This window comes from Marmota flaviventris, chromosome 3 (genome assembly GCF_047511675.1).
Source record: "Marmota flaviventris isolate mMarFla1 chromosome 3, mMarFla1.hap1, whole genome shotgun sequence".
In the NCBI taxonomy this organism is placed as follows: domain Eukaryota; kingdom Metazoa; phylum Chordata; class Mammalia; order Rodentia; family Sciuridae; genus Marmota; species Marmota flaviventris.
This window is the reverse complement of record NC_092500.1, coordinates 99,897,459-99,911,355: the sequence shown is the minus strand read 5'-3', so window position 1 is coordinate 99,911,355 and position 13,897 is coordinate 99,897,459. Positions and strand designations below refer to the sequence as shown.

The window sequence follows — 13,897 nt, the reverse complement described above, 5'->3', positions numbered from 1 at the left end:
ATATAATAACAGTTTATAAATAAGTTGTGTTAGCACTGATTGCAATAAATTGCCTTGTTTTAATATGATATTGTAATTAAGATATGATTGGCTTGCTGCCTGATTCTTGCCTAATTTGGCACCAAATAAATTTTTTTTTTCATGGACAGTAGTTGTGAATGAACCTAAACTACTTTTACTAATATTCTTCTTGTGGGATGAACATCTATTAGAAAAACAGATCACAAGTTGGATAAATCTGTGCCCTCTTAGGTAACAAATATTGTCATTTCTGACTCAAAATTATCCCCTAAAATGTTTCCAATGTATAAAACTTTTTTCTAAATTAAAACCCTAAATAAACACTATAGCTTCAATTGCTATTAGTTGATTTAAAAGGCACTAATTTGGGAGGTCACATGGCTGGTCACATGCATTATTGGTCTTTACTAGCTTTGCCTAGCTCACACCTTGATGAGTGGGTTATGATAATGATTACCTGGGCTACTCTTCAGGGACCTAAAGGCCACTTTTCCTGATTACACCACTGAGTCTTCATCTGGGCCTACAGATATCTAATCAGTAACTGGAATAGGATGAAAAGTCTGAAAATCTCAGTCTTTATTCTGTGTCTGTCTCCTTTGTTACCTTAACCTTTTGTCAGACTCTACCAAGTTCTGCATCTAGACACGTGGATCATTTTGGAAATGTTTTGCCTAAAATTAATATAGAGTTAACATGACTCAGACTGCACAGGGTTCTGTGTCTGTCTCTCTCTCACTCCTCCCTCAACTACTAGCCATGATGAACACAAAAAACAAACCATGAAGGACTGAAAAAAGGTGGCATAGGAATTCCTGCAAGCTCTCTGCCAATTCCCAGAGAAGACTTGATTATTCCTCTCCTTTCCTTCATTATCCTATCCATCTCTCTCATCACTCCTGTCCTGTATCTGTAACTCATCAACCTCCTGCTGACTGGTAAGCTAAGCTCCCTCTTCTTTCTTCCACCACTCAGTAAAGTCTTTCTTTCTCCCCAGCACTCAGCTCTCAGACATTGAGTTTCCTGTGGGATGATCTTCTGATCTGAAGTTGGTAACACAATTTCCCCTTCCATCTGTTCTATACCACTGGGTACATGCTGTACTCTTGGAAAATACCACTGTAGCTGGGAGCACAGTTGTAGCTGCAATGCCCTTACCCCCCCCCCCCCAGCTGCCCCCCACCACACACACACTGTTCAGTCTAGTCAGATCTCCTTCCTCTGGGTAGCTGTGTGTAGTTCCATTCTAGCACTACACCTATCAAAACATTAGCATCTTCACATGACCCTCTTCATCCTAGTCCTAAGTAGGCATGCATGACTCACTTGGTGTTTCCTGAATGAATAGTCTTTTGGGCATTGGATTAGAACCTAGCTGCATATGGAGGAAACAGAAATTCACAATCGTCTCTGCCTTTAAGTGTTTCAATTTAGAGAAACAGCATTGTACAAACCACCTCTATTTGGCACAATGACATTAGCTTTCCATCATGTTAAAAGAAAACAGTGCCTAGAAAGCAAATGGAAGTAGCAGCTAATTGGTTGGAAAATGATGGGAAAGATCATGGAGGTGGCTTTTCTTTGCCTGGGAATTAAAGGAAAGACTGCCAGAAAGTCTTCCTATGTATATTCAGACATAAATTAAAATACATCATTTCAATGTATGATCCCATGAAAAAAACAAATCCATCATTCCTAAACAGCAAATAGCATTATCTCTTCTAAAAAAAAACCACAAAAAGCAAACATTATAAATCTTGGATTGAGAAGAGAGGAAGGAAGGAGAGGAAGGAAGAACTGCAAGATGAAAGAGAATTTAACACACATGGTAGAAGGTGAACAGAAGAATATCACTATCAAACAGCATTCACACAAATCTTGTCTCCATTTTACTGGCTAAGTGCCTACTGAAACAGTCATATCTTTATATCACCCAGATGTTTTAAGAACTCTTTCAAGTAAATGACTAACAACAGGTAATTAAACTCTAGCTTTCCTTTTCTATACTGAATGAAAGAGATTAAGTCTGCATAGAGATGGAGGCTGTAGGTTCAAGCAAGAAGCCAACAGCTTTGTCAGCTGCCCATTTTTCTCATACAAAGCTCATTTGCATGGATTAAAATGTTAAGATCTGGCTTCTTTAACTAATAGTAGCATAGTACTTGGTCCACAAAGAAAGCCTTTAGAATCAAAAGATGTTTCAGGCATGACAGTTTTAGTTAAAAAGATATTTTATTAATTTAGCATGGTGTAGGATGAAGATGTCCTTATAGTTTATCAACTATAAATGACTCAAGGCTTGAAGAAAATTAGAATTTCTCATTGTCTCTCTCTTGCCAGATATCAGCCAGGCTGCTCACTCTGTAAGGACAACTTTATGAGTTAGGGGCTTTTGTGATCCAGGCTCCAATCTAAAGAAATCTCAATACCTTGGGCTCATCCTGACTCAATGAGGACAGCTTGTCACAGAATATGCTCTAACACTCAGAAGCTGCTAGAGAAATTCCTTCTGGTTTTGTAGTTCCATTTCAGTGCAGAGTCCTGGGGAAAACTAGAGCAGGGCAAAGGTCCTAAGGAGCTGAATACATGATGGGAGCCACCTGGGTGTCCTGAAGAGACAAAGATTTTCACCATTTCAGGTCAACATTGTGTTTCCCACTACCCCTAATAAAATGGCAGTGATAAAATGACAACAGCTACAACTCATGAGGATGTGCTATGCACCAGGCATTGTACCAAGTGCTAAACCTAATTTATCATTCACAACCACTCTGTGAAATAAATTTTATTACCATTAATGTCATTTCAATGTTTTTATTAGTTATACATAGAAGTGGAGTTCAACATTTTATAAATACATATAACATTTTTTCCATTTAAATCCCCAGTACCTCTTTTTCCCCTCCCACCTTCACTCTCTGGATCACCTTTCTCAATTCTATTGATCTTCCTTCTATTCATTTACTGTTTTTATAATTGAGGCATTATATATAAAAAAGCAGAATTGATAGTGATTTATTCATACATGCACTTAGCACAACTTGGTCAATTTCAATCTGCAGTTTTTTCCCCTTCCCATTCCTCCTCCCTTCCCTAGATTCATTTCCTTTACCCCATCATTCTCCCTTCTATTTTTATGAGATCTTTTATTTTTAATTCCTAATTTCTTTCTAGCTTCCACACATGAAGGAAAACATTCAACCTCTGACTCTCTGAGTCTGGCTTATTTCACTAAGCATGAACTAACATTATATTTTTAGGTGGATAAGGAAAATTCGGCCCCAAAAGTCAGAACTATTTACATAAAGCTACATGGATAAGGATTAATGGTGCTAGAATTGAAATCCAGCTTTTAAATGGAGTAGATGACTTACCTGTCATGTCATAACCTATGATTACTCTTCAAACAAACTCAGGTTAATGGAGAACAGAGAAATATGATGACCTGATTTATTTCTTGGGTACAAGAAAAATGAATCCCTATCTATTAGTAAGACTAGGGGTCATCCTTCACCTATTCCAGAACTTATCCACACATTTCCCATGGGCCAGATTTGTTTCTGTCAGAGGAAATGGCATATTTTAAAATCAAATTATTTTGTATATAGGGGAATATGTGTAGGAGGTAGAATCTATCAAGAGAGGCATCCTATTCAGCTTTGGAGATGAAGATAGGATAAAAACAACATAGCAGGGAAGAAATCCAGATTTCTTGTTCTTGACAGAGATGTCAGAATAATGAAGGGAGAATGTTTCTAGGTATTTTTTCTATTTCTTTTGGGAGGAAAATAGATTCTTTAGGGATAAAAGTCAAGCTGCATCAATTTTAAATGCAGAAAAAAATATTTCTTTATTCCTAACTCATTTAGTAGCCTGCACTATGGATTGGAATAGTAAAATGACATAATAATAGTGTTATCGGAGTTGAAAACCAGGGGCCCTACTTGGGAGGTACCAAGAAACAAGTTCTGGCCAAGTTCCCCCCCAAAAAAAACCAAAAATAGAAAGAAGAATGATGATAAAAAATAAAGAAATTTTCAATATTTATTTTTAGTTGTACACAATATATTTTGTTTATTTATTTTTATGTGGTGCTGAGGATTGAAGCCAGGGACTTGCATGTGCTAGGTGAGTGGTCTACTGCTGAGCCATAACCTCAGCCAAATAAAGGAATTTTAATCAATATGACCAGATTGGGAAGACAAGTGAGATGAAGCATCTCTGCCCTGTCTTCAGGATACTGACATATCCCAGACTTCCAGATTATATAGATAAGGGGACCAGAAATATGCATACTCAAGCCATTTTGATCAGAGTGGTCTGGTTGATCATTATCTCAGTCAGGGTCTTTCCTGAAATAAAGCTGCTGTTGACTGAGGGATAATTTCCTCTCATCACAAGACATTTAGGATTAGACATAATGTTCCTGGAATGCAAGGTGACTCAGAGCGAAAGAGACAGATATGTCAATATTGTTATCTCATTTTAACCCATTGGACATTTGTAATCCCAAGGAAAGAGTCAGTACTTTTAACAAAGGCAGCCTCTAAATTCTTGTTACAATAGCACTTATTTGGGTTTTACATGTTATACAGTGCTTTAGTGTTTATTATCCTCACAATACAGCTAAGTGAAAAAGTAGGATGGAGATTATTAACCTCATTCTCTAGTGAGAAAACTAATTTTTAAAAAGTGAGAAGAAAGAACTATTACTTAGTCACACCTGATTGATAATTAAAAGTATACAGTTCCAAATGTCTCTTTGTTGAAATTCAGGAACTAGTTCAAATGCAGAGTAAGTTCTCAGAGGGCAGGTTGGTGAAGTCCTCAACACTGATACTACTTTGCACCATTTGCTGTTCTTATTGCTTTAGAATAAGAGGTAGGTATATGTCTGTGCATCAGAGTGCATCAACTGATTCTCAAAGACATTTATCATACATAGCCATATTTTAGATGGAACTGAAGGTTGAAAAATAGTAAGTGCCAACAGAATAAGTATATAATAGCTTTATTTGTGCTTCCAACTAAGAAAACACTAAATACATGTGTTCTATTTTTCTTGCCCATTGTGCTAGAAAATCTAAACAAATCAAAATCAAGGAAAGAAAACTACAGACCAGTAATCCTGATAAACTCAGATGCAAAAATCTTTAATGAATTATTAGCAAATCATATTCAATAATGTATTAAGAAGATTGTATATCATGAGCAAGTTGGTTTTATTTCTAGGTTTCAAGAATGGTTTAACATACATGAATCAATAAATGGAATTCACCCCTGAATTGAGGGGGGAAAAAACCCTTAATCATCTCAGTAGATGAAGAGGAAGTCATTGAAAAACTCCAGCAGTCATTCATGATAGAAACACTGAGGAAATTAGGAATTAAAGAAACTTGTCTCAACATAATAAAGGCTATCTATGAGAAAGCCAAAGCCAACATCATAGTAAATGGGTATTTACTTGAAAGTATTTACTTTAAATTCTGAAACAACAGAGAATGTCCCTCTCACCACTCCTATTCAGTATAGTACTAGAGATTCTAGCCAAGAATTAGGCAAGGAAAAAATAAAAGGGATAAAAATAGTAAAAACAACATCAAGTCATCACTGTTTACAGATGATATATCCTATACTTAGAAGATCCAAAAGGCTCCACCAGAAGATTGCTAGATCTAATAAACAAATTTAGCAAAGTAGCAGATTATAAAATCAACATATGAAAATCAAGAGCTTTCCTATATACCAATAATGACTCTGCTGAGAAAAAAAAAAAAAAAAGCAGGAAAAGAATCCCATTCACATCACCTAAAACAAAAATAAACAAAAAAGGAATAAAAACAATAAAAGAGGCAAAAACCTCTACAATGAAGACTATATAAAACTGAAGAAGTTACAAAAGACAGAAGACTATGAAAAGCCTCCCATGTTCATGGACAGGAAGAATTAAAACTGTTAAAATGGCCATACTACCAACATCAATATATAGATACAGTGAAATACCCAACAAAATGTCAATGACATTCTTCATAGAACTAGATACAATAGTCTTAAAATTCATCTGGAAAAGTAAAAGACCAGAACAGCCAGAGGAATTCTAAGTAAAAAACAAACAAACAAATAAGCAAGTAATGCTGGAGGTATCATAATACCTGACGACTTCAATTTATACTGCAGAGTGATAGTAACAGCAATTGCATGTCACTGGCATAAAAAAACAGACAGACATATAGAAGACAAGGAAACAAACCCACACATCTATAGTCATCTGATCCTTGACAAAGATGCCCAAAAACCTATACTGGAAAAGAGATAAAAGTTTTAACAAATGTTGATGGGAAAACTGATTATCCATAAGTAGGATGATGAGACTAGATACTTATCTCTTACCCTAAGCAGAAGTCAACACAAAATGGATTAAAGATCTAGGGATTAGACCAGAAACTGTGCAATTCCTAGAAGGAAATGTAGGGTCAACACTCCAAGATATAGGTGAAGGCAAAAATTTTCTCAATAGGACACTTAAAGCTCAGTAAAAATACCAAGAATTAATAAATTGGAGAAACAAACAATTTAATCAAATTAAACTGTTTAACTGCACAGCAAAGAAAACAATTAAGGACAAGAAGAAAGAATCTATAGAATTTGAGAAAATCTTTGCTAACTACTCTTTTGATGAAGAATTAACATCCAGAATATGTAAAAAAAAACTCAAAAAATTAATACCAAAAATTATCCAATCAATAAACGGGCAAATGATCTAAACAAATACTTTTTGAAAGGAAAAAAATACAAATGACCAAAAAAATGAAAAAAAAAATGTTCAAAATATTTAGCAACTAGGGAAATGTAAATTATATCTACACTAAGAGTTAATCTCTAGCTGGAGGGGCAGCTGTAAAGAATATGAACAATAATAGACACTGGAGAGGGTGTGGAGAAAAACAAACACTTCTACTCTATTTGTGGCATTGTAAATTAGTATGAACACTATAGAAATTAGTATAGAGGTTCCCCAAAAGAGTAGTAATGGAACCTCCATTTGATCAAGCTTTCCCACTCCTCAGTCTTCATCCTAAAGAATTAGAGTTTTCATAGTATAATGACACATACATAACCATAGTTTTAGCCTCACAATTCATAAGAGCCACATTATGAAGACTGTAGAGATGTGCATCAATTAATTCATGGATAAAGAAAATGTGCATATGTACACAGTGCAGGTTTATTTTGGCACAAAGAAGATAGAATTATGACACTGCAGGGAAATGAATGAAATTCAAGAACATTATCTTAAGAAAAATAAGCCAAACTCAAAGATAGACAAGCATCATATATTTCTCTTATAAGTGGAAGCTAGGGAGAAAAAGGAAAAAGGGTAGAAGGTGGATTTCATGAAAATGAAGAGAGACCAGTAGAGCAGATGAAAGGGACATGGGAGAGAGGAGGAAAGGGAAAGGGGAAATTGTAGTGAATGATATTGGTCAAATTATGCTGTTATATGTTTGGCATGTACACATATGAAACAAGATAACCAACCATTATGTATAAGTATGATGTACCAATAAAAAACATAAAAAATATAATTAGAGAGATATCACACAGGGACCACAAAAGGTGGTTCCTCCTGAGCAGAAGAGTCAATCATCATAAGGCATTAACGGTGTTCAGTCATTTATAAATGTAACAGAATACTTGGGAAAATTGACCTGCAGAGCCAAGCTCACTTAGGACACACTGATACCTTGGGTTGTGTGTTGCTCTCATTATAATAAATTTCATATTATTATCTATAAAAAGAAAATAATGATATTAGCACCATATAAGATTTTACAAAGACTAAATGGGATAATGCAGAAAAAAGAATAGAGCAGGGTCTATCATTTTATAAAATCTCCAAATTGGTGGCTATCACAAGTAGCAGCAAAAATAGCAGTAGAAGTAGTAGGGAAAAGATGCCAAATGGATATGGTTAAATGAGACTCAAGAATGGGGATGGGAGAGAGCATGTCAGGGAACACATCAGACCTGAAAGGATCACTTGAAACCCAATAGACTAGTCAGTAGGAGATCTACCACCAAGGGGAGCAGATAAAGGAAGAACTTGAAACAGAGATTTAAGAAGCAGAGTGAGGAGCAAATTCACAGCTGACATGCAAGAATGAGACCCCTCTATTATTTAGGTCTCCAAACACCAGGCTGTAGACAGTGTGGTGTAGACAACAGGACCACATTGCTATCCACTCTCTCCTGACTCATCCCCAGCTGATTGGCCCAAGGGGAACATCTAAGTAGGAACTGTCCATCTGGGGACCAGCTGGTTTTCCACTCAAAATACAGAACACTTCCTTTCTATTGGGAATTCGAAGAGAGTAAAGATGCTAACTCCCAGTAGAAAAGAAGTGTTCAAATATCAATAATTAGACTTATGAGGAATAATATGTAGCCAAAGAAAGGAGGGATTTCAACATTACCCCCACAACAGTCCTACTGCGTTGGCCTTGGAGGGGGTGACAGGGACTCCTGAAGCAGAGACAGCTCCCACAGCAGCGGTGTTGGTAGCTCCTGTGACAGCATTAGCTGGGATCCCAGATTGGCGTTGGTAGCCATGGTGTCTCCCGTTCCTGTGGTGGCTCCTAGGGCATGGGCCTTAGTGACTCCTGCAGCAGCAGTGCTCCACTGGGGGCATTGGGCTTGGTGGCAGCTCCAGCGTTGATGGCTGTGGCGGCTTCTAAGGCTCCGGTGGTAGCAGCAAGGCAAGGTAGACCTTGGCTCCTGCTTCTGTGGCTGCTGCTATGTTCCTGCCGGTGCGCTGGAGGTGAAGGCTTCTGTGCTAATGATGGTTTGGGAATGGACACACACTATTGGTTAGCTCAGGTGCTCCACCCTCACCTCCGGTTTCCGCTGGGGGCTTACTGGCAGAGACCTTTTATAAATTTGGACCAATAGTGTGGATACTTTTTCCGAACCCTTATTAGCATAAAATTGAACCAATGGGATTGACCCAAGAGGTATATATACCACTAGCTGCACGCACCAGTGCAAGGTGCTGTGGTTTCTTGAAGGTTGGACTTCTTCCTTGGGATTGGAAACCCTTGAAACCTGCAAAAGAAGGTTTGTGGTGAGCTTTTGCCGTCTACTGGAAGTTGGGTGAGCAGAGCCTGCTATCAAGAGCTGCTTGGCTGCAGAGGCTTGCCACTTAAGAGGAACCTACCCGCCACTACAAGCAGGAAAATCTTCTTTCACCACAGGGACCATTTTTAGGAAGGTATGTGTACTTATTCATATACATTAATACAAATGAGATTACATTTTCTTTACATATATTATTTCACACATTATTTATTCAATATAAGAAATTGGTTTAAAAATTAGACACAGGCAATACATGCTGGTACATACCTGTAATCCCAGTTATTAGGAGACTGAAGAAGAAGGGTTTCTAGTTCAAGTTTCCTTTTCATTTTAAATGACTAATAGAAAATCTGTTTCCAGGAATTGTCTGTTTTACATAAATTGTCAAATTTTAAGATCAAGAGTTACATTGTATCATACCATTTTCCTGATAATATGTATGGGTCATTCAAGGTGCCTCTTCTTTAATTCCTGATAATTGAAAAGTTTTACTCCCCTCTTAAATCAGTATGATTTAGAATTTATCAATTTTATGTTTTCTTTTAATATTCAGGTTCGTATTTAATTTTCTTTACTCATTTTCTTTTATCTGTTTTACTGATTCCGAGTTTCATATTTGTTATATTGTGCCATGGATTGAAAATTTTATTTTTTAATGTGAATGCTCAGGTTAATTATTTTAAAACTATCTTATTTTTAATAGAAACCTTTAATGCTACACATGTTCCTGTCAACCTTATATAAATGCACTCTGTAGAGTTTACTTACATCTTCAATATAGTCTTAAGTTTTTAAAAATTTTTATTTGTATCTTTGATTCATGGATTACTGAGATTTATGCTCTTTGATTGCCAAATATTAGGTATGTTATACATTTTCTGTCTTTTTTTTTTTTTGTGTGTGTGTGTGTGTGTGAATGTGTGTCAGTGTGTATACATGTTGCCCAGGAATGGATGCAGTGCTTTAAGTATGCAATGTGAGTCCTGTACCATTCAACTGTTTACCCCAGCCCCATTATTACTAAACAAATACTTTGTATGATATCAATAATGACACATTTTAATGTTTGTTTTACCTGTGCATGGATTGTTAAATATTCTTTGTGCATTTGAGAAGTGCCCTTTTTCTTGGTGGTGGGATTTTGTTCTGTAAATGTCAATTAGTACTAATTCTCTGATGATTTCATGAAGATCATCTATGAAATGTTGAATTTTTTGTGTAAATTTTTTACTAATTGTTGAACTAGCACTAATGGAATCTCCATCTTTGTCATTGGGTTTAAATATGTTGCTTATAAGTCTATCATTTAATGGGTTCACATACTTTAAAACTTTTTGGGAGAACATGCAAATTTAGGATTTTAAGACTTATGGAATTGTTCTCTTCATCAGGTAATGTGCCTTCTATCTCACATACTAGTTTTTTTTTTTTTTTTTTTTTAATCTTATTATATTTACTTGAGCATTCTTTGGGTTAGTGATTTCATAATACAGATTTTCTTCCCATTGCTCAAAAGACGATAAATGATTTTAATTAAATTCCTGCCAATAACGAAATATCCTTAATGTAGGAGGTTTTATTTTGTCCTACAGTATCATGGAAAATATTTCATAACTTTTTAATTTTGAATTCTGTAAATACAGTATTAACATTTATGACTATGATTTTTAATACAGTGTGAATTGTCTGTAGATGTAAACATTTCAAATCTTAGTCGAGCAAAATTTTTCTCCTGATGTCCAATCATGCTGACATTAAATTTGCCTTTCTGTATTTTGCTATTTGACATACAGTGAAGCAAATGTGTCAGGAATGAAGAATGTTTTAAAATTAAGTGTTAAAATAAAAATTTATGATTTTTACATTTGTTTGTGAATGCTAACAATCTGCTATTTAAGATGAATATAGTAGTAAAAAGGATAATGCTATATTGTTAAGCTAACACAATTTAAAAATAAATCAAAAGATTATGCAGGTATATTGGAATTGGAAAGTCAAATAGATGAAAGAAGATGGCAGTCATGTTTCTCACTGTTGGAGTAAAACTTTGTTCTGCCTTTTCAATTTTTCTCTAAATCTTTGAAAATTTACCTATATGGTATACACACAAACCCTTCCATTCATTCATTAAAGAGAAAGGAGAGTTCTAGAACGCACTTTATACAAAGAACAAAATTTTAACTGAGAAAAAAAGAAACTAAAAGTAGTAAAAATGTGAAAACTAGATTTTTTAAAGGGAGAGAACAAACAAAATTTTTAAATATATTTTTAGTTGTTGATGGGCCATTACTTTTATTTATTCATTTATATGTGGTGCTGAGAATCAAACCTAGTGCCTCACAGGTGCAAGGCAAGCACTCTACCACTGAGCCACAACCCCTGCTCTTATAAAAGTATTTTAAGAAAAATATCAAGGTTGCAGGAAGGCTTAGGGAGGTGAGCCACCGTGGAGTTGCTTTTCACTTAGGGACACATGTTGACTCTGGAGAAAGGTATTTAAAAACAGAGAAAGCACTTTACTTTTGGCAGCTAAAGTTTAAAAAATCATTGCTAAGCTGTTGGTTGAGACCCAAATGGCTATAAGCTAAAGAAAGTGGGCAATCAGAAATTGATAGGCCCTTACAGAAGCTGTAATTAAGATTGTAATCTTTTCATCCTTTGAAATTTGAGTGTTGTATTTTCAAATCCTAGAACTCCAAGTCACAATGACATAATAATATATATATGTTTTTAAGGGAAATTGTGAACTAGCTGTGTGTGCAATAATTCCTATACTTAGCACTCACAAGCTCCTGCATTCACTTGCACACTCAAACAGACATGTACACACACAAAACACAGAACCAAGACATGTAGGATATAAATCATTATTGGAAAACCAATAGTAGAAAAATAAGCAATCCTAGAGTTATTGGGTTCTAAGACACATTTTATAGATTTTTAAAAATATACTTTAAAAAGTAAAATGTATATTTTTTAGAATGATTGCAAACTTAAAATAATAAAAAAGCCTAAATGGAAATGCTGTATATCGCTTCTCGGCCTTTTGGCTAAGATCAAGTGTGGAAATGCTGTATCTAGCCAAAAGGTAGTTAAAACATTTTTGGTGTCAGAGGTAAGTTTTATCTTAAATTTAAATACCACTTAAGTATGAATTAATGTACATGAGTTGGGAAGTATGGTTGAGAGATGGAGAAGACAGAATTAAACAGAATAGTACACATTTAATTGGAGTACTAAACAAAAGTTAGCAAAAAAAATAGACAGTAAAAATGGCATGTTAATGACTGAGTGGATGAATGAATGAGGGACAAAATATATATATATATATATTTATTATATATATATATATTATATATATTATATAATATATATATATTATATATATATATTATATATAATATATATATATTATATATATTATATAATATATATATTATATATATATTATATATAATATATATATATTATATATAATATATATATTATATATAATATATATATATATTATATATATATACTAAATTACCATTCATCAGGTATTTGTTAAGCATTACTTTTTCTCTGCTTAGTGAATAATCCCATCATATATAATGCTATTCTTTAGTCACAATGTTTTATTTAAATTGAGGCTGGGGATGTTGCCCATGTAAGGTGTTCCTACTTAACTTGCCTGAGTCCAGAGTTTGATTCCTAGCACTGAAAACAAAGAAAAAAGTAACATTGTTTAAAACAAAACAAACTCAAAAGCTACTATTGTTTGAGAGGTGATTGTGGGCAATATAGGAATATCAATAAGAGTCTGGGATAGATTTATAAAATGTCTATCTTTATGTTTCGCTTATGAACAGTATATCTAGTCCTAATACTCTTTATATAGTCTCAATTTATGCCAGTACCTTGATTTTTATCAACAGATTTATGGAGCCCAAAAGGAAGGTATTGATCTCTCTATTCATTAGATATAAAAATATTACATAAATAAGAGAGTAGCTCAACTTTATACTTGAGAGTTTTTAAACTAATCATTACTATATAAATCAAGTCACGAAAATCATTGAATTTATCATAAAAATGTTAACTTAGCCCATTAAGAAAAACTTTTACTAGTTGACATTATTTAGAACTAAATGTCTGAATGAAATTTGTGAATGATGGTTTTAATTAGACTTCATCTCCTAATGTAACATATTATTTTTACCCATCTTCTGAATCAATAGGATATTGTGTCACTTCAATACAGTGCTTAATTTGTGGTCAGCACTAATGTCATATTGCAGTAAAGCTCATACTGAAAATTTCCTGCATTTTCCCTATGCCTAGGTCTTTTCCAAAGTATTTCATATGCAAACAAAGACAACAAAATGCTAGCATGTTTCTGAAAACTCCATTATTCTGGAAGAAAGGAAAAATAAGTTGGTCTGACAATTTTTTTCTCTTCCTGTCAGTAAGAGTTGAGTCTTCCTGCCTGAGTATAAATCAGTGTATGAAATTAACTCTTCCTATTTAATTCTCTCTCCTTCAGGAAATGAAATGAGTTATCGAAATGGAAGCAAGCTTACATTCTTCCTCTTATTTCTTCCCTATCTTTTAGGAAAACCTTACTGCAAATCTATTTTTATGGATGTGATCTACCACTGTATTGAATCTTCATTTTGAAATTAGCATCAAACACTGCTTGAAGGTACTTGACTCGTGTTCAGGCAGTAACATTAGCAATTCACTACCAATTGTGGAAGAC

General features: G+C 34.5%; 1 pseudogene; it reads left to right on the top strand.

Moving 5' to 3' along the window:
• Nucleotides 1-12,186: 12,186 nt before the first annotated feature.
• Nucleotides 12,187-12,320, top strand: LOC139705284 (U2 spliceosomal RNA; annotated as a pseudogene).
• The last annotated feature ends 1,577 nt before the right edge of the window (nucleotides 12,321-13,897 follow it).